This window comes from Pseudochaenichthys georgianus, unplaced genomic scaffold (genome assembly GCF_902827115.2).
Source record: "Pseudochaenichthys georgianus unplaced genomic scaffold, fPseGeo1.2 scaffold_799_arrow_ctg1, whole genome shotgun sequence".
NCBI classification, from domain to species: domain Eukaryota; kingdom Metazoa; phylum Chordata; class Actinopteri; order Perciformes; family Channichthyidae; genus Pseudochaenichthys; species Pseudochaenichthys georgianus.
In genome coordinates this window covers 29,089-49,464 of record NW_027263347.1, presented here as the reverse complement: position 1 = coordinate 49,464, position 20,376 = coordinate 29,089, and the positions used below count along the sequence as shown (strand labels likewise).

Below are 20,376 nucleotides of genomic sequence, written 5' to 3'. Positions count from 1 at the left end.
AACGGAGAAAAACCTCACCAAGGCCTGTGACACTGTTTTGGCCGTTATCCGTTTCAGCGGAATTGCTTCCGGAAACCGTGTGTTGGCACACATATTGGTCAAAAGAAAGCTATTACCTGCCTTGGTTCTAGGGAGTGGACCTACACAATCAATGATAACCCTCTCAAAAGGTTCCCCCACTGCCGGGATAGGGTAGAGTGGCGCCGGTGGAATGACCCCGTTAGGTTTACCCACCACCTGACACGTTGAACACCCCCTGCAGTGCTGCACCACATCCCGTTTCAACCCTGGCCAAAAAAATTGACGCAGCACTCTATCATACGTCTTATTGACCCCCAGATGTCCTGCGAGCCTGTGATCGTGAGCCAAACACAGAATATCGTGACGGTATTTAAACGGAACCACAACCTGCGTCACCACATTCCAATCATTCTCCGCTGACGCGTCGAGGCTAGGAGACCATTTACGCAGCAATACCCCATCCCTCAGGATATAGCAACTTTTAGAAATCTCACTCTCTCCCACTCCTGCTGTGTTCGCAAAAAGGCCTGACAGGCTTGGATCTCTACCCTGTTCCGCGATAAGCTCCTCACGAGCAAAAGAAAACCCAGCCGCGCTACTGGCAGACTCACACGAGGAAGTAGAGGGCAGTAAAGGGCTGAGACCGGCTGGAATAGATGGAAGAACAGCATCACCTTCAAGAGGGGCAATTTCAGGAACAAACTGAGATGATGACCACAAGTCGGGTTGCCCCGGGAGCGCCCCCTCCACCTCAGGCCCCCGTGGTACTGCACCCTGGGGATTATCCATAAGTGGGTCACGACACTCAGGCACCCCGTTAACAGTCGCTATGATGGTATCAAACAAGTCCACGTCGTCCTTTTCCTCGGCCAGAGCCTTAATACCCATGGCCCGCGTGACTGCACATGAGGAGAACACTCTCGGATACGCATCCGCCAGGACGTCCACCGCCCCAGACTCTGCTGGCACACAAGTCACATCTGCCTTCACGAGGACCCTACCCCCTGCCAGATAATTCCCGAGAATTAATGATAAGCCCTCGACAGGAAAACAATTTTCCACCCCAATTACCACTGGCCCCGACACCAACTCAGATGTAAGATGGATAGTGTGAAGCGGAACTTCCATGACATGCATCCCAAAAGACCTGACAGTCATCCCAGCATCCACCTCTGAACCACTGTCAAAAGGCAGCACATCTCTCCGAATAAATGACTGGGACGCAGCCGTATCCCTTAATATGGTCACAGGAACCTTCACCCCTTCGCCGGACAAGGATACAAACCCCTCACTGATGAACGGTAAGTACGCTTTCATTTCCTCACCCCTTTGGGCATCCCTACTCAGAGATGTGGGTGTGGGTGTCATTATCAACGATATTTGTTTACTGGGACGGGTAAGGGCAAAACAGTTCTCCTTTATGTGGCCTTTTTTACCACAGTGGTAACACTCACGCATTTCTCCCCTCATTCCCCGCTCAGCAACCTGGCCCACACTGCCACCGCCAGAGGCCACAGGCCTGTCACCCAAGTCCCACCTCGGTCTACTCTCCACCCTGCGCACGGGATAATTAGGTCTGTCAAAGAGCACTTTGTGCGTCAACACGAACTCATCCGCCAGGCTCGCAGCCACCGAGCACTCAGTCACCTTATGTTCATTAATGTACATCGCCACATTATCGGGCAAACAATATGACTTAAACTCCTCAAGAAGCACGAGTTCCCGCATCTTAACCAAAGTGTCCACCTTCTCCGACGCGCACCAACGATCAAACAACAGCTCCTTCTCGTAAGCAAACTCCACGTAGGTTTGCACATTGTTCTTTCTAAGAGCGCGAAACCTCTGCCTATACGCCTCCGGCACAAGCTCGTAAGCCCTAAGGATAGCAGCCTTCACCACGGCGTAATCCTGGGTGTTTGGGCAAAGTGACGCGTAAACGTGTTGTGCTTTCCCGGTGAGTGCGCTCTGGAGAAGTAATGTCCACTGGTCATTAGGCCATTTCAGAGTTGTGGCTATATTTTCGAACATAGAAAAATATTTGTCAACATCCTTCTCGGAAAATTGCGGGACCAGACGTAGGTGCCTAGTAGCATCGAACCCAGTTTCATGATGCACTGCCCGCGCCTCTACCCCAAGCCTTCCAAGCTCAAGCTCATGCACACGCCCACGTTCTGCCTCCTCCGCTTCCCGAGCGAATAACCGCTCTGCATGTCTCAGCTGCTCGAATTTAAACTCTAGTTCCATCTTCCTCAGCAAAACCTGGTTCTCCGAAACCGGGTCACATGTGACCACCTCCTGCTCCTCAGGTTTGCCCACAGACTCCATAACCTCCATGGCGGTCAAAGCCTCCACCAGCGCTAACCGCTGCTGCTGCTTTTTCATGCTCGGGGCAAGCTTGACACCGTAATGCTCTGCTATCCCCGATAATTCCTCCTTAGTGCACAAGCTCAACACGTTGACCGTTGGCCTAGCCACAAAATCCCATACCTTCACAGGCATACCTGCCCTAGTACCGTCACACCGGGGGAGGAAGAAACTAAAGAACCAATCCCGCTTCCACCAGCATATACGACCAACCAATTAACATATACACAAAAAACAAACAAAACCGGCTTCACCCTACACGTCTGTACAGTCTGTTCTTAATAACTCTGGCCACCGCTCCCCTACCGCTATCCACTAAATAGAGAAGAGCACCGGTATGACCTTCTGAAGCATCCACACTCAAAATTATTCGCAAGAGATTAACAACTGTCGTGTGTTCAAAACAGGAAAAAAAAACTAAGGCCCATCCCTTAAACGTTTCCATCCCTCACTATCAGACCCCCTATATAACTAACTAGCTGACATACGCCGGCCTAGGAGGAGCCTGACAGGGTCTTCCTACTACCCCGACCAGCCTAGACGGTATGTCTTCCAGGCGAAGGAAGGAACCATAGAAAATGGTCCAGCTGCCCTAGCTGGATGAAAACGCTCCTTATTGGAGAATTATTTACCAAGAGGGTATAAAACATGGGCCACACACACGACACTGTCAACCATAATTCAAAGTGTGGACTAAGCTCAGCGGCCACCACCAAATTCCTGCTCAAATCAGTTTGGCACGAGCCCCCATATTACGTAACCATTGACTGTTAGCAGGCTCAATGTCGAGTCAAGGCAACATAATAAAGGAGACGGTAGCCGAAGTAGTCAAAAGAAGAATTTAATTAATAATTACCACCATGGTTGGACAAAGGAAATATAAAGTAATGACAGACAAGAACACGTACTGCACAGACAGGATCAGCCACAGACAAAGGGGAAAGCAGAATCCTTATACATGAGGTAATGACGAGACAAGACACACCTGGGTTAATTACAAATGGGTACACCTGGAGGAGAAACGATAAGGACTACAAAACCATAACAGGAAACTACAGCTAGACATGACACATCACACTAGGAGCGCCTGATCAGGGCACAAACACATAACAGCGCAACTAACCCTTTGTTTTTTTGCTTTCGTAGCAGTTTTTAAACTGTAGAAAATGAACTAAAAATGCAGTAGGTAGGTTGAGACAAAAACATAAAATCAGACTCCAACTGCTGCCGTGACCCGGATTCGAACCGGGGTTGCTGCGGCCACAACGCAGAGTACTAACCACTATACGATCACGGCCAACGTAGTTCTCACAGTATTGCAAACATACCATTCTGAAGGAAAGTACACTTACAAAGGGGGCACCCAGATTTGAACTGGCATTTTAAAGGCAAGAACACTTACAACGGGGTTACCCAGATTTGAACTGGGGACGTCTTGATCTGCAGTCTAATGCTCTACCACTGAGGTATAGCCCGTATGACTTAAAGAGTTCAGACACATAGGCTGGACATTACTGTAAAGCTCAAATGACCAGAAGTCAAAAGCCCACGTAGGCTAAAAACGAAATATTTCACATTCGCTTGGTTTCATGTTGAAGGGCCATAATAGTGTTGTTCCTCGTTTCAAATGTTCACTGACTTTGATGGACTGTTTGTTGAGAAGTACTGCTGGAAATGTTGAAAGCCCATCGACCCATGTCGATCCCTCATTCCAGGTGTACTTTGACGGACAGCTTTTTGAGAAGTACATTAAGAAATGATGAACAATTGATTTACTAAAGTGAGACGAGCTAGCCAGGAGTCGAACCTGGAATATTCTGATCTGTAGTGAGACGCGTTATCCATTGCGCCACTAACCCTTTGTTTTGTTGGGTTAGGGTTAGGTTTAGGGTTAGGGTCTCCTTATTGTCTGTGATAAGACCGACTACTGTGGTGTCGTCTGCACATGTTACTATGGAGTTGGAGGTGTGGATGGGGGTGCAGTCGCTGGTAAAGAGTGTGAAGAGCATGGGACTAAGCACACAACCTTGTGGGGCTCCTGTGTTTAGTATAAGGGGGGATGATAGGTGCTTACCAACTCTGACTTGCTGTGGTCTGTCAGTCAGGAAGTCCATGACCCACGAGCAAAGTGAAGAGCCAAAGCCAAGAATATTCAGTTTGCGGACCAGTTTGTGGGGCATGACGGTGTTCAATGCAGAGCTAAAATCCCAAAACAGCATCCTCACATAACTGCCTGGTAATTCCAGATGTGTCAGAGAGGTGTGGAGGGCTGCGTCGATGGCGTCTTCTGTGGAGCGGTTTGGCCTGTAGGCAAACTGATGCTTGTCAAGGTCAGGTGGGATGATTGTTCTGATATGGGCAAGCACCAGTTTCCAGTTTCATGACTATTGGTGTAAGCGCGACTGGGCGATAGTCATTTAGGCACTTCACAGATGTCTTTTTAGGCACTGGAATGATGGTTGAGGATTTGAGGCATGTTGGAACAGTAGCTTGTTGTAATGAGAGGTTGAATATATCAGTAAACACCTCTGTCAGCTGGTCCGCACATGCCTTCAGTACCCGGCCGGGCACTCCGTCTGGGCCTGCAGCTTTGCTAGGTCTGATTTTCCTCAGAGTGGTCCACACCTGATGGTGCTGTAGAACCAGCGTTGTCTCCTCAGCAGGTGGGTGGATGAGTGGAGCAGATTCCTCTCCCGGGGTGTCAAAGCGGGCGAAAAACTGGTTTAGGACATCAGGGAGTTCTGCATCATTGCTGGGCAGCAGATTGGTGCTTTTGTAGTCGGTTAGTGCCCTGATACCGTTCCACATGCTGCGGGGGTTGTTGTTGTTAGCAAAGTGATCCTCAGTACGTTGCTTGTGATCGTGCTTAGCATCCCTGATGCCCCTCTTGAGTTTCCCCCGTGCTTCACTGTAGGATTGTTTGTCCCCAGACCTGAATGCTGCGTCCCGCTCCTTAAGCAATGACTTCACATTGCTAGTAATCCATGGCTTTTGATTTGGAAACAGCTTTATTGTCTTCTGAGTTAAAACATTCGCTGTGCAGAAGTTTATGTATCCTAGTGTCTCAGTGTATTCCCCAAGATCTGACCCTTCAGCAAACAAATCCCAGTCTGTGCGTTCAAAACAGTCTTGCAGCATTGAGGTGGCTTCCTCAGACCACACTTGTACTGTCCTGATAGCTGGTTTTGTTTTGCAGATCCGTGGTTTGTAAACTGGAGTCAGAATTAGTGAGATGTGGTCAGATTGTCCTAGATGTGGGGATGCTGTTGCTTTAAATGCCCCTGGGATGTTTGTGTAGACCTGGTCCAGGACGTTGTTTTCTCTTGTTGGGAAGTTCACATTTTTATAGAATTTAGGCAAGACTGCTTTGAGATTAACATGGTTAAAATCACCTGCTACAATGACTACACCGTCCGGGTGCGCCGTCAGCTGTTTGTTGATGTCATCATGTAGCTTTTCCAGTGCTAATTTAGCGTTAGCTTGGGGGGGGGTGGAGACGGCAATCAGTATTATTGTTGTAAATTCTCTCGGTAACAAGAAAGGTCTGCACTTTACCGTTAATGCCTCCAAGTTTGGGCAGCAATGTTTACTAACAATGTCCGAGGCTGTGCACCAGCTGTTGTTTACGTAGACACAAAGTCCACCCCTTCGGCTCTTTCTGGAGTCCTTCGTGCGATCCGCTCTGTGAATAGAGCAGCCGGCTAGCTCGATAGCGGCGTCAGGGATGTTGTGGTTCAGCCAGGACTCTGTGATGATCGTCACACAGTGGGGTGCACACCTCACCCTGATCTCGTCCATCTTGTTGATTAGAAACCTGGTGTTGGCGAGGAATAGGCTCGGAAGCGCCGGTCTGTACGGGTTAGCCTTTAGCCTAGCCCTTAGCCCAGCTCGCTTACCCCGCTTCTGTCTCCTCTCCTTCCGCCGCCGGTGGCACCTCGCTGGTGGGACGGTGAAACCGATTGCCTCCGGGCTGCGTAGAATCTCCGGAGGGATGAAAGTTGTGTCCAACGTGCGTTGAAGCTTCCAACGCTTCTGCCCATTCACTTTGAATGGGGTGACGTCACTTGTAGCCGAACTGCATTTTGGGAAGCGACGTGGAGCGTTGCTGGCCTCGACGGAGGCGTCAGCCAATGAAAACCCGTTTATGCGAATCTGCCAGTACAAGCGCTAGCCAATCAAACCGCGTGTATGCTGGGAGAGACTACGCAGGTCATTTCCTCATATTCCAAAAAATGGAGGGAAAATTCATTATAGCGGTCGTGAATCACCCGGTGCTGTATGATCAGTCTCTGTTCATCTACCGGGATACAAACCGGAGGAGCGAGGCATGGAGGGAGGGGGCAGAGACAGTGAAAACTGGTAGGTTTTTGCCTGTTTGGGGATTTTATATCCAGTGTACTTCGTGTTAACATTGCTATTGCTTTGTATGCCGGAGGCGGGAGATTCATGTGATTGGTTATTGGTCGCGTTGCTCGCAAAAAATGCCCAAGCTTCAGATACGCCCACTTCCAAGCGCCAACACACGCTGCTGTCTGGACGCTCCGTTACTGAGTGTGGTCATCCACTTCTCAGGTTGCATGGCTACCCAGACAATACGGATGTTGAAACTGTTAGGGCTTCAGTGCATCAGTGTCGGCAACTTCTTCCACCATCAACGCCTGTACACAATCCCTACTATCGTGCAGGCCTGGCAAAATGAGCAGGCTGGGATCATCCGAGAACTGAAGGAGATGGGGGGTGGGCTAATTCTCTCTCGTGACTGCAGGTAGAACACTTCAGCTTGTATTATTGATATTGTTAGTGTATTCTAGAACCCTGAAGGCAGGAGAGACTGAAAAGAGTCAAGGGAAGCTTATAAAAGTTAACAGCATTTAATTACACAAAAGATGCGGTGGTGTACAAAATGAAATGTGCGAGTGGAGGCGCTCTCCTCATCCGACCGGTCAGTCCAGGTCAGCAGGTAGAAGAGGTCAATCCTTGGCAGTGTGCTCAGTGTACAACATCACGTCATTTCACCGTTGATTCATGGTTTGAAAATGCAGCATTTCGCCACATGCTAATGCTAACCGGAAGTGGAGCATTTTCAGAATAAAAGTATTAAGTTAATAGTTAGTGAACTTCCGGTTTTTCAGAATAAAACTGATTTTAATTAAATAGTGTATTTATTACAAATGACGCCATATCAACATTGATTTTAATTTCTAACACACCCCGGGTCGAATCCGGGTCACGGCAGCAGTTGCAGTCTGCTTTTATGTTTTTGCCTCAACCTACCAACTGCATTTTTAGTTCATTTTCTACAGTTTAAAAGCTGCTACGAAAGCAAAACAACAAAGGGTTAGTGGCGCAATGGATAACGCGTCTGACTACGGATCAGAAGATTCCAGGTTCGACTCCTGGCTAGCTCGTCTCCCTTTAGGAAATCAATTGTTCCTCATTTCCTAATGTACTTCACAAAAAGCTGTCCGTCAAAGTACACCTGGAATGAGGGATTGACATGATGATGGGTCAATGGGCTTTCAACATTTCCAACAGTACTTCTCAACAAACAGTCCATCAAAGTCAGTGAACATTTGAAACGAGGAACAACACTATTATGGCCCTTCAACGTGAAACCAAGCGAATGTGAAATATTTCGTTTTTAGCCTACGTGGGCTTTTGACTTCTGGTCATTTGAGCTTTACAGTAATGTCCAGCCTATGAGTATGTGTCTGAACTCTTTAAGTCATACGGGCTATACCTCAGTGGTAGAGCATTAGACTGCAGATCAAGATGTCCCCAGTTCAAATCTGGGTAACCCTGTTGTAAGTGTTCTTGCCTTTAAAATGCCAGTTCAAATCTGGGTGCCCCCTTTGTAAGTGTACTTTCCTTCAGAATGGTATGTTTGCAATACTGTGAGAACTACAGCGGCCGTGATCGTATAGTGGTTAGTACTCTGCGTTGTGGCCGCAGCAACCCCGGTTCGAATCCGGGTCACGGCAGCAGTTGCAGTCTGCTTTTATGTTTTTGCTTCAACCTACCTACTGCATTTTTAGTTCATTTTCTACAGTTTAAAAGCTGCTACGAAAGCAAAAAAAAAAGGGTTAGTGGCGCAATGGATAACGCGTCTGACTACGGATCAGAAGATTCCAGGTTCGACTCCTGGCTAGCTCGTCTCCCTTTAGGAAATCAATTGTTCCTCATTTCCTAATGTACTTCACAAAAAGCTGTCGGTCAAAGTACACCCCGAATGAGGGATTGACATGATGATGGGTCAATGGGCTTTCAACATTTCCAACAGTACTTCTCAACAAACAGTCCATCAAAGTCAATGAACATTTGAAACGAGGAAAAACACTATTATGGCCCTTCAACATAAAACCAAGCAAATGTGAAATATTTCGTTTTTAGCCTACGTGGGCTTTTGACTTCTGGTCATTTGAGCTTTACAGTAATTCCCAGCCTATGAGTATGTGTCTGGACTATTTAAGTCATACGGGCTATACCTCAGTGGTAGAGCATTAGACTGCAGATCAAGACGTCCCCAGTTCAAATCTGGGTAACCCCGTTGTAAGTGTTCTTGCCTTTAAAATGCCAGTTCAAATCTGGGTGCCCCCTTTGTAAGTGTACTTTCCTTCAGAATGGTATGTTTGCAATACTGTGAGAACTATGGAATAATGCAATGGATAACGCGTCAGTAGTGGTACAAATGCCATGTCCATCTCATTAGTATGCAGAAAAAGTGACAGGTCGCCCCGCCCCTTTTTGGCCGGAAGTCCCGCCTTTTTATTTTTATTTTGAAAACCGGAAGTCCCACCTCATTATACCGGAAGTCCCGCCTCGTTCGACCGGATGTCCCGCCCCCACTTCCGGCGGATGTCCCGCCCCCGCTTCCGGTTTACAAAATAAAAATAAAATACAAATTTAAAAAATGAGAAAAATAAAATGCCGTTGTTTTCAATCAATTAATATGCCTAGGATATGTATATAGTATCGAATGTAACTTACAAATACTTGCAAATAACATGACATTAATCAAAAGTAAAGCATCTAAAAACATATATTTAAACCTCTCTGTTTTTGCGAACAGGACATGACATGACATGAGGGGAGAAAACATATGGTGGGAGGAGGGGGAACACACACACACACACACACACACACACGCACTTTCCCCGCCCCTCACCCCTCTCGCTTTAGGGCTGTCTAGATAAAAAGCCAGCGTCACTCATTTTTCAAGTCGAGAGAAAATGGCCAAGAGACGTCTTGATATGAATTTAATCAGCGAGACACCGGTGACAACTTACAGCCATCCGTTGTGTGCTCCAATCAAGAAACGAATGCAGTTTGTATGCCGGGTTCAGACGCCTACAGCCGAAGAACTTCACGAAGAATGGATTCTAAAAAATGGCGATGTTTGGGGTTATATATTCAGCTATATGGCTAATGAACTGCATTTCTACAATCTGAAGAATGGAGAAACGTATGGACCCCGTAGTGTTAAAGCGACACTGACTTCAACAGATTGGGCTGTGTTAACTCTGGTGTCTTCCCGAGATCTACACGCAACCATTGTATCGGAAGAAGTAGTGCATCAAGAAACCATCGTGGAACCAGAGGTGTACAAGATATTTGCAAAGAAAAGCAAAGAAACACAAACAGCATGCGAGATTAAAGAAGAGTTAGCATCCTTACCCCTCAATGTGGAGGAAGAAGAAGGAGATATTCCCACACAGCCAGAAGGGAGAAGAGTCCTGACAAGCACCGTCTGGGAAACTAAAAGCGGACCCTCTGGTATTGGTATTACCGCTCAAGCCGTTTGGTGACGTTGGGTAAGGACTCCTCTGATGATTTTGTTTTGGAGTATTTTAATTCTACCTGCGGGGTATTTCAAACGTCCTTGAGGGTGCCTCTGACTGCATGGATGGAAATGATTGAAGGAAAAGCTACAAAGCTTAAAGAACTTTTTAAACAAAGTCAGACATCGATGGACATTATACTGGTGAAAAAGACCCTCACGTTTGCAGAGGACTCCGCCCCCCAGTCAACATAACAAGTCCCACCCACCTCAGCAGATCATTTAAAAAGTAAGGACCTCGCAAGGACATTTTTAGAGAGCAGCAACCATGGATCTGAGAAAAACCACGATCTGCAGCCTGGATCAAACGCCTACAGGACCGCCATCCTCACCAACATTTTGGACACCAGATCTGGACAGCGCTATGGCTGACATTGATATCACGGGGTGGCTGGATATGCCTCAACCTCCATCCGAGTCTCCAGAGGAATCAACAACAGTGGGCATTGATATGCCATGCTCTACTTGTGCTCCCAAGGGTGGTGCTACAGAACGTATTAGGACATCGGTATTCCTGAACACGGTAAAAGCGGTTGTAGTTCATCTGTTGGATAGAGTCGTGTACCTTTACAGAAAGGAAACATGTAACGGATGTCAAGTCGATCACCCCAGTCAGAGGCAGCACGAGTGTTTATTCCCTACCGATGAATACTATTTGGATCGACACTATGATGAAGTGGTAAAGAGACTGTGGACCGTTCGTTTCATTCCAGCCATTCGGGACGCTCTGCACCAGAACCACCTTCATGTGTCGGAGAGGAGAGTCTTTGGAGCTACCGAGGCGATTCTGCACAAGCTCAGAAACACCAGACTCTTTGAGGCTAAAATCGAGAAACTATACGAACAGCTGGTAGAGAACGACGAAACCCAAATGAAGATTACAAGAGCAGCTTGGGCCTTCTGGCAGCATTAGGAAGAGTTTTTATTTTATTTTTGATACTTTTTCGTTAAAGTATGTTTTATTTTTGATCTGTTTTTATATTTTACTTCTTTTGTAACATGTTTTTCTATACATGGGTGTGACATATCAATAAAATGCATTGTAAGAAAAACTGTTGTACTCATTACCTCATCGGGGCTGTAACAGGAAACATGTCTGAGAAACGTGTTATGCATAGGCTGTATTACAATCCATCTAATCCCGGGAGTTTAGGAGGTGTGGATAAACTCCATAGAGCTGTACAGAATGAAATGGGTAAACAAATAAATGTAGAGAAAGTCAGAGAATATTTATCTGAGCAGGACGCATATACATTGCACAAGCCGGCACGGGTGCATTTTGTAAGAAACAGAGTTTTCGTACTCAGACCGCTGCAACAATTTCAAGCAGATCTCTGCGATATGCAGTCGCTGTCCGAATATAATGATGGCTTTAATTATTTATTAACAGTCGTAGATGTGTTTTCGAAAAAAGCCTATGCTCAAGCATTAAAGAAAAAGACGGGTATTGAGGTAGCCAAAGCTTTTGATACAGTTTTAACACACAGCGAGATCCCTAAAAAGTTACAAACAGACGCGGGGAAAGAATTCTTTAATAAAGTTTTTCAAAACTTGTTGAAGAAAAGAGGTATTGCACATTATACAACAGCCAGTGACATGAAGGCCTGTGTGATAGAAAGATTTAACCGTACGCTGAAAACTAAAATGTGGAGGTATTTTACAGCTAAAAACACTCATAGATATATAGACATCTTACCCAAACTAATTGAAAGTTACAATAATAGTTATCACCGGAGTATTAAAATGACACCAATGCAGGTGACAAAGGAAAATGCGGCTCAAGTGTTTCGGAACCTGTATAACCCCTCTAGCCAACGTAAAAAAGCTGCTGTCAAAATGAACTTTAAGGAGGGCGAACTTGTAAGGATATCCAAATTGAGAGGGGTATTTGATAAAAAATATGAGCAGAGTTATACTGACGAACTATTTACGGTGTCTGAAGGCTTACCTCGGCAGCCACCTGTTTACAAGCTCAAAGATTATGATGGAGAAGAGATCAATGGGACTTTTTATGAGAAAGAGTTACAAAAAGTGAAGATAACCAATGACAAGGCTTTTCAAGTCGAGAAAATTCTAAAAAGGCGTGTGGTGAGAGGGAAAAAACAAATGTTTGTATCTTGGCATAATTGGCCCGAAAGGTTCAACAGCTGGGTTGATGCAGGCGAAATCAAAGATGTATAAAAGCATACGGAATCAGCGCTCAGTCCTTCAGTACAGCCATGGAGATAAATGAAGGGTTCTACATTACGCTGCCGTCCAATGCCAGCATAGAGGTATTTCAAAACAATACAAGCTCTAGTTATCAAGTGAACCTGGCACAACCTTTACACTTGGATGGTTCGTGGCAGGTCGCCCTGACAGAAATATCATACCCACACACCTGGTATAACTTACCTAAGGAAGCAGCATGGTTTGAGTGGTTTAAGAAATCAAAACCCCCCGATATGTCCCCGAATAGCAAGTTAAGGCTTCATATGTTTAGAGCTGGTTACTATAGTAGCATAACTCAACTCATGGAGGAACCCCTCGCTTACATGCTTGGAATACAATCAGACCAGTGGCTCAAATTTGATGATAAATCAGCAGCCTACCCCACGGATATAAATGCTGGCTCAACACATCTATACTGTTATACCAATGTGGTCAGTCATCAGAGGGTTGGCGACGCTTTTGCTCCTCTATTGAGAACCGTAGATATAAGAGGATCATTCGGCGATACCGTAACTCAGTATTTTAATCCTGCGTATTACTTACCGGTAACCAAAACGCACATCGAGAATATACAGATAGAAATAAAAAACGATCAGAACATCCATCCATCCATCCATCCATCTTCTCCCGCTTATCCGTGGTCGGGTCGCGGGGGTAGCAGTTCCAGCAGAGAGCCCCAAACTTTCTTTTCCCTGGCGACATCAACCAGCTCTGACTGGGGGATCCCAAGGCGCTCCCAGGCCAGCGAAGAGATATAATCCCTCCACCTGGTCCTAGGTCTACCCCTTGGTCTCTTCCCAGCTGGACGTGCCTGGAACACCTCCCTAGGGAGGCGCCCAGGTGGCATCCTAACTAGGTGCCCGAACCACCTCAACTGGCTTCTTTCGACGCGAAGGAGGAGCGGCTCAACTCCGAGTCCCTCCCTGATGACCGAACTTCTCACCTTATCTCTAAGGGAGACACCAGCCACCCGGCGGAGGAAACCCATCTCGGCCGCTTGTATCCGCGATCTCGTTCTTTCGGTCATGACCCATCCTTCATGACCATAGGTGAGGGTAGGAACGAAAATGGCCCGGTAGACAGAAAGCTTTGCCTTCCGGCTCAGCTCCCTTTTCGTCACAACGGTGCGGTAAAGCGACTGCAATACCGCTCCCGCTGCTCCGATTCTCCGGCCCATCTCACGCTCCATTGATCCCTCACTCGAGAACAAGACCCCGAGATACTTGAACTCCTTCACTTGGGGAAAGGACTCATTCCCTACTTGGAGTGAACAGTCCATCGGTTTCCTGCTGAGAACCATGGCCTCAGATTTGGAGGTGCTGATCCTCATCCCAGCCGCTTCACACTCGGTTGCGAACCGATCCAGTGAGTGCTGAAGGTCGCAGACCGATGAAGCCATCAGAACCACATCATCTGCAAAAAGCAGTGGTGCAATCCTTAGTCCACCGAACTGCAGACCCCCCCCCCCCACGACTACGCCTCGAAATCCGATCCATGTATATTACAAACAGGATTGGTGACAAAGCGCAGCCCTGGCGGAGGCCAACCCTCACCGGAAATGGGTCCGACTTACTGCCGAGGACCCGGACACAGCTCTCGCTTTGGGAGTACAGAGATTGGATGGCCCTGAGTAGAGACCCCCTCACCCCATACTCCCGCAGCACCTCCCACAGTAACTCCCTGGGAACCCGGTCATACGCCTTCTCCAAGTCTACAAAACACATGTAGACCGGATAAGCGTACTCCCAGGCCCCCTCCAGGATCCTTGCGAGAGTAAAAAGCTGATCCGTCGTTCCACGACCAGGACGGAATCCGCATTGTTCCTCCTCAATCTGAGGTTCGACAATCGGCCTGACCCTCCTTTCAAGTACCTTGGAGTAAACTTTCCCGGGGAGGCTGAGTAGTGTGATGCCTCTGTAATTGGCACACACCCTCTGATCCCCCTTTTTGAAAAGGGGGACCACCACCCCGGTCTGCCACTCCTTCGGTACTGTTTCCGACTTCCACGCAACGTTGATGAGACGTGTCAACCATGACAGTCCCTCAACACCCAGAGCCTTCAGCATTTCCGGGCGGATCTCATCCACCCCCGGGGCTTTGCCACTGTGGAGTTGTTTAACGACCTCAGTGACCTCCCACCGGGAGATTGGTGTTGATCCCCGGTCATACTCCAGCTCTGCCTCTAACATAGAGGGCGGAGTTGTCGGGTTCAGGAGTTCCTCAAAGTGTTCCTTCCAACGCCCCAACACTCCATCAGTTGAGGTCAACAACGTCCCATCCTTACTGTACACAGCTTGGATGGTTCCCTGCTTCCCCCTCCTGAGGTGTCGGACAGTTTTCCAGAACAACTTTGGTGCCGCCCGAAAGTCCTTCTCCATGTCTTCTCCGAACTTCTCCCACACCCGCTGCTTTGCCTCGGCCACGGATGAGGCTGCTGCCCTTCGGGCCTGTTGGTACCTTGCAACTGCCTCGGGAGTCCCCCGGGATAACAAATCCCTGAAGGCCTCCTTCTTCAGTCGGACGGCTTCCCTGACCACCGGTGTCCACCAGGAGGTTCGAGGGTTACCGCCCCTTGAGGCACCTAGGACCTTGAGACCACAGCTCCCCACCGCGGCTTCGGCAATAGAGGCTTTGAACACCGACCACTCTGGTTCAATGTCCCCAACCTCCACAGGAATGCCCGAAAAGCTCCGCCGGAGGTGCGAGTTGAAGGCCTCCTGAACTTGGGCCTCCTCCAGACGTTCCCAGTTCACCCGAACTACACGTTTGGGCTTACCAGGTCTATCCAGAGGCTTCCCCCGCCACTTGACCCAACTCACCACCAGATGGTGATCAGTTGACAACTCCGCCCCTCTCTTTACCCGAGTGTCCAAAACATACGGCCTCAGGTCCGATGATACGATAACGAAATCGATCATGGACCTTCTGCCTAGGGTGCTCTGGTACCACGTACACTTATGAGCATCCTTATGTTCGAACATGGTGTTTGTTATGGCCAATCCATGACTAGCACAGAAGTCCAGTAACAAACCACCACTCCGGTTCAGATCAGGGGGGCCGTTCCTCCCAATCACGCCCCTCCAAGTGTCTCCATCATTGCCCACATGTGCGTTGAAGTCTCCCAGCAAGACTAAGGAGTCCCCTTCAGGAGCCCCATACAGGACTCTTTCCAGGGTCTCCAAGAAGGCCGAATACTCTGAACTGCTGTTGGGTGCATAAGCACACACAACAGTCAGAGTTTTCCCCCCCATAACCCGCAGGCGTAGGGAGGCGACCCTCTCGTCCACTGGGGTAAACTCCAACAACGAAGCACCTAACCGGGGACTTGTGAGTATCCCCACACCCGCCCGGCGCCTCACACCCTGAGCAACTCCGGAGAAGAATAGAGTCCAACCCCTATCCAGAAGTAAGGTTCCAGAGCCGACGCTGTGCGTAGAGGTGAGCCCAACCAGATCCAACTGGTACCGCTCCACCTCCCGCACAAGCTCCGGCTCCTTCCCCCCCAGAGAGGTGACGTTCCACGTCCCCAAAGCCAGCTTCTGCCGCCCGGGTCTGGTCCGTCGAGACCCTCCGCTTTCACTGCCACCCTTCTGGCAGCGCACCCGACCCCATCGATGTTTCCCGTAGGTGGTGGGCCCGCGGGACGGAGAAGCGGAGGTGTTGCCCATGTTGCCTTTTCGGGCTGGGCCCGGCCGGGCTCCGTGGCAAGCCCGGCCACCAGACGCTCGCCGACGAGTCCTCCTTCTGGGCCTGGGTCCAGAAGGGGACCCCGGGCTTCCTCCGGGCCGGGTATCCTCACTTCCTGTGTCGTCTTTCATGAGGTCTTTTGAACCAATCTTAGTCTGGCCCCTTGCCTGAGACCAATTTGCCATGGGAGACCCTACCAGGAACACAAGGTTCCAGACAACACAGCCCCCAGGTTCATCAGGGCACACAAACCTCTCTACCACGGTAAGGTGCTGGTTCTTCAGAGATCAGAACAAACCAGTAAATTTCACCTACGGAAAGAGTGTAGTGAAACTTCATTTCCGACCGTCAAAAGCAGGACAATCTTTTACAAAACGATGATTGATCACGACCCCCAGCGTTTTGTGAGTTATTATGAAAATCAAGCGGGGGGATCCCTGCCGGGTTTTTATGGAGCCCCGGTGATGTACGGGCGAGGCATTGGCTCTATATTTTTGATTTATTGGCCAAGAGTTTGAAAATTTTCTTTTGCTTCTTGAGCTTCTTATACTGAATGCCAGACAGGGGGATATTACCTTTTAAAAGATTTAGAGACAGTTCACAGAATGATTGAAGAAAATCCGTGGAGCAGTTCTTGAGAATATCCTTGCGCTTTGAAGGCGGGGCTTGACATAAGGCCTTCAGCAGAGGCATGTTTCTTTTTAAACGGGCCGACATACTGTTTTTCAAGTCTTCAAGTTTTTGGTACATAAACAACTAACCATTGATTAGGTAGTGCTCCCGATCTAAGCCTGTAGATGTCTGGACAGGTGGGGGTCATGTCTACGATTAAGTAGCCGTGAGGTTCTTTGGTGGCGTCTTCAAAACTTTGTAGGAAAAATGATTTATTACCAGGATGTATTTGTTGAGCAAGTATATTCATTTGTAATCTGTCTCTGGGGTTTTTAAACAAGACCATGTACGTAGTATTTAAACTAATGGTATGACTGTTTTTTCCTTGGTGAAAAACATTTTGGGTAAGCATCATAACACTCATATTTCTATGATGACGGTATTGGGTGAAAAGTCTGACTACTTCAGGATGCTCAGAGGCCTGAAATATAACATCATCTAATATAATCAAATGACTCTGATCAGGCGGAAACAACGATTCATCTTCAAATGATTCAGGCAGACCCTTGACAAACTTTATATTTTTATTATTTTCCATAATTTCAGCATACATTGGCTGAAAAGAAGTATAAATCCACACAATATTTTGAGGCTGGACATCCATCATATAAATACAATTTTGTAATACATTCTTGACAAAAAAAGTTTTTCCACACCCACTAGGGCACACTACTAGACAGGAAAAAGGAACACGCAGTCGGGGGTCAAAATCAATTTGACTTGGTGAAAACATGTTGTCTCTTTTCAATTATTTTCTCAATACCCAAAAGGCAAAGTATTTCCCCCGGCTAATAAACGTCTCTTGTCAAACACAACTCGAAACTTTTTGTTGAATGACACATTTCTCAAGGCGAAACTCTCTTTATTCCTTACAATGCTGTGTTGCGGGACCTCAATTACCCTCCCCCTCTCAGGGTTTTGAACGTAGCCCTCCACCAAGTCGGCCAGACTGTCAAAGTTCACTCGTTCACAACATTCGTGCGTTTGTGTGATGCCTTTCACGCGCATCGCAACTTTTTTTTTGGTTTTTGGTCTGATAAGCATAGCTTTTAGGGCCTGCTGAAACAAACTCTTTAATCGTATCACCCCCCAGCTCGTCTGTCAGGTCTCCCAGATAGACCCCCATCGGTAGGGGACTCTCTCCTTGTCTGGTGACATAGATTATGCTATCTGTGTCGTAATAGAATACTCTGTGCTGTAATTTCTCCAATTCACTGTACAGTTTCAACCTGGCATATGCTGTGGTAAAGGCGGCGATGAATATGTTATCCACTTTGTTGGGAGTAGAGTAACAATTGTCACCGTAACACCATTGAACAAGAGCCGTCCGGTGGTTGAGGAATGAGAAATACTTAACCTTATGTTTAGCTGAAAACAAGAGGTTGAGAAATTCTTCGGTTTTGGTCACAATCTTAGTCTGAGTCAGGTTGTTTCTCTGGCCAAATTTACCCCAGAAACTGTTGAGACATAGCTTTGCCACTTGTCTTTTGGCAGGGTTTGATTTGATTTTATCTGCATCCAGCAAGATGCCCTGCTTAGCATGATAGTCTGCCACATACTTTTGTCTACTCTCATCATCTGAGGCCTCTGAGGGGTAACCTGACGCTTCTTGTTTACCCTTCATAAATGTGTGTATATAGTCTACAAAAATGCTGTCACTTTTCTTCTCAAAATGCCACACCTCTGTGATCTCAGTCATCTTGTACCCCATGTCCAGGGCTTTGGTGAATTCAGGGGTCACCCCTGTTGGTTGTTAAGCTCAGCGCATGTGCGGCATAGAGTGAACACAAGTTTTCCAGCTGCAGTTCGGTGGGGCAGGACAGGAAAGTATAGACCCCTAGGAGGTTCTACTGTGGCTTTGATTAACCCGAAATAACTGCGAGGTTCTTTGAAATCTCGGAATATGATCTGAGGGTGTCCAAGTGGATATAGACCTGTGCAGTTTACAAAAGGGTAGAGTGAGGTGAAATCACAATAATGAACCAATTCATCTGCAGCTGCTGTGTGCCTCAACTTTACTGCGCATGTCCTCCCCCCGTATAAAGCATCGCGAGGGGTCAGCGGTTCTGGTGCCTTGTATACCCTGAGGAAAGCCTTCAAATCTTGATTGGATTTTTTCATCTCAACCCATGTATGCTCACGCATAACGTTCACTTTAGCCTTGTGAACAGACTGTAGCTCATGCAGTTTTGCCTCACTAACAGCATGGAGATGCTCAAATGTGTCACCTAACAATGGATTTCTCTCATGCCCCTTATAACAAGAGGGACATCCGTGATAGAAACAACCAAGAAATTCCCAGACAATCTTTTCCCCGCTAACTTCGGCAAACCCATCTACGACGAAACGTCCCACTCGTTTCTCTCCTTCATTCAACGCATGCTGAATAAAAACACCTTCAGTCTGAGCTACCCACTCCAACCACTGAACACCTGCATCTGAGTACGTCTTGTTTTCATGGCGGTAGTCGTCGGGTGGGGGAATTGCTAAGGTTTTAGGCGATAGAAAGTTTGTGGTAAAAACTTTCATACAGGCAGAAGCTATAGTTGAGCGACTAAAAGGATCAACTCCTGTCTCCCCGAGAAAACCTTTCCGAAATAATGTGGCCCCCTGGGCAAGAATGTCCACATCGTTTTTGCAGTAAAGCAATGCCTGCTCTCGGAAGTCAAAAGTACCCTGGCGTACCGTCTCATACCACGTGAAAAAGTCACTCTTTTCACCAGTTGTCATGCGTTCAACCCCATAACAGTGTGCGGGCGGATAAGGGCCTATATAACTCAGGTTAGCCTTGGAGCTGAAACCGTGAGGGAAGTATCCCTTGATTTTATCTCCAAATCCCAAAGCTTTTGGCATGTCTGCTAAACGCATAGACAGATAAGACATTGAGTCTATGTACTTTTGCCCGAAATCTTTGTCAGTAAAAGAGATCACTTTACTTCCCTGCATTATTAACGGGGGTTTTAACCCCTGTGCAATCATTGTGTTGATAATGAAATAGCTGTCAAAACCCTTAGCATTGTGAGCGATGAATGTTGCATTCTTGAATTGTGTGCGCCTAAAGTGTGTCAGAAACTGCTGTGCACAGTTGATTCCCTCTCCGACCCAAATTTCACCCCCCAAGGTTTTTGTACACACCAGGAAAGGTACATGTACCCCATCTGCCCCAGCCATTGTTTCAAAATCATAAAACACAATGTCGTCATTGTATTCTGTCTCTTTAGGCAGCACTCCTATGTAACACAAATGTGCTTCACACCCGATCTTAGAAACAGATGGTAATTTTTCCCTGCATGTTTTACATGTTTTCGTCATACACTTGTGTGTTTTATCTGCTGTACTCTTGGGGGTGTAGTAAGAGAGTCGACAATTTACACACTTTTTGTGTAAATCACAGTTGCTGGCAATGTTTGTTGACCTCTGTTTCTGTTCTTTATGTCGAGAATGACAGCCGACTGTACGGCATGTTTTGTTGCAGTCTTTACAAAAGATGGGTTTAAACTCATCCAGAGTGCATGAGGGGTCTAGGCAGACATAGCAATGACCAGTACAGGAATGACTCCATTGAGAGCTGTAGCCTGTATAAC

General features: G+C 47.4%; 4 non-coding genes across 4 annotated transcripts; 3 read left to right on the top strand and 1 right to left on the bottom strand.

Moving 5' to 3' along the window:
• Positions 1 to 3,610: 3,610 nt before the first annotated feature.
• On the bottom strand, positions 3,611 to 3,682 carry trnah-gug (transfer RNA histidin (anticodon GUG)). The gene has a single exon. It is a non-coding gene; the product is annotated as a tRNA-His (tRNA).
• Positions 3,683 to 7,720: 4,038 nt separating this feature from the next.
• On the top strand, positions 7,721 to 7,793 carry trnar-acg (transfer RNA arginine (anticodon ACG)). The gene has a single exon. It is a non-coding gene; the product is annotated as a tRNA-Arg (tRNA).
• A 501-nt stretch (positions 7,794 to 8,294) lies between these two features.
• trnah-gug (transfer RNA histidin (anticodon GUG)) lies at positions 8,295 to 8,366 on the top strand. The gene has a single exon. It is a non-coding gene; the product is annotated as a tRNA-His (tRNA).
• Positions 8,367 to 8,465: 99 nt separating this feature from the next.
• trnar-acg (transfer RNA arginine (anticodon ACG)) lies at positions 8,466 to 8,538 on the top strand. The gene has a single exon. It is a non-coding gene; the product is annotated as a tRNA-Arg (tRNA).
• Positions 8,539 to 20,376: the final 11,838 nt, after the last annotated feature.